A 1,374-nucleotide genomic window follows, 5' to 3' on the forward strand; every position below is an offset into this window, starting at 1 on the left:
CCCCCCTCCGCGGCCCATTGCATGGGGCCCGACGAGACCGATCAACCACCGACGCCCGGCCGCCGGGAACGTCACCCTCCCCCTCGGACCCCACTTCTCGAGGGCCATACAGGCGCCCCTCCGTGCCAGAGGAGCGGATGGCCTCCGCCTCGCCCTCTCCGTGAAGGCTTTTCCGGCATGGCCTCTTTCGGGCTCCTTCTCCCCCGGACACTGGCCTCGGCAAAGGTGCCCCCCCCCCCCCCGCAGCGGAGGCCACGACCTTGACACCTCCCCGGCTGCGGCGCTCCCACCGCCCGATTACCATGGTGACATTCCCCGCGCCCCGAAGGCACCACCCCTGCCCCCCCCCGGCTGGCCGGCCGGCCCGCCAAAGCACCCTGTCCAATGGGGGCGGGCGGAGGACCAGCCGCGGGAACGGGCCCGGCCTATGGCAGTCCCCGTGGAGGGGGGCCCGGGCGCCCCGTGGGAGACCTCGGTTCACGGCCTGCCACCTGCCATTCCTCCCGTAGAGCACCGAAAGACCCCCCCCCCCCCCCCCCCCCCCCCCCCCCCCCCCCCGCCCCCCCCCCCCCCCGCCACCCTGCCCCGCCCCACCCCGCGCCGGCCCGGCATCGGTTCCGGGGTAGGGGGATATCGAGCCCCCATGCGGCGGCGTGAAAAACGGCCCCATATGCTTTTTCCCGCCCTTCTCGGACCCGCGGCCGGGCGATTCCATATGATTTGGTCCGCCCCGCCCCTTGGCCGACCCGTCCATATGGGGCGCCGATCAAGTCGCGAAGAACGTAATGCCATTACTGTTCCACCGATCGGGCGCCTCATTGTGGACGAAGAGATCTCTCGCCGGGCGGGGGAGAGTGAGAACGAGAGCGAGAACGAGTGCGAAAGAGAGAGGCAGCCATTGGACCCGGTCCGGAATGGATATGCCCCCTTCCGGCGGTCCCTTTGTGTGTGCAGCAATCGCCGACCCCGGGCCGGGACACACAATATCTCGCTGACAATAATGCGCAAAATGAACCACATCCACGCGCGCACGCGCCACAGCCGGCCAAGAACCCCCCCCCCCCTTTTACCCCCCGCTTTCAGCGCACGCAAGGATGCCGGCCCGCTTGGGGCCTGCTCCCTGCAACCAGCAGCGACAACGGAGAGGGCGACAGGCAGATAGATAGATTGATAGGGAGACAGAGCGAGAGAGGGGCATCACACAGCATGCGAGCATATCTTGTCCGCTCCGCTGTGAGATCGTGCTGCCAGCACCAGCATCTGTGCCGGGCCTCCTTCGGCCGCTCTGTCCGAGAGCGCGACAAGCGCCCCCGACAGCCGGGCTCGCCTCTCCCGGACCCCTGGTCTTGCGAGCGGCTTGCCAGGTGTTGCCCT

This window comes from Fonticula alba, assembly GCF_000388065.1.
Source record: "Fonticula alba strain ATCC 38817 unplaced genomic scaffold supercont2.6, whole genome shotgun sequence".
In the NCBI taxonomy this organism is placed as follows: domain Eukaryota; order Rotosphaerida; family Fonticulaceae; genus Fonticula; species Fonticula alba.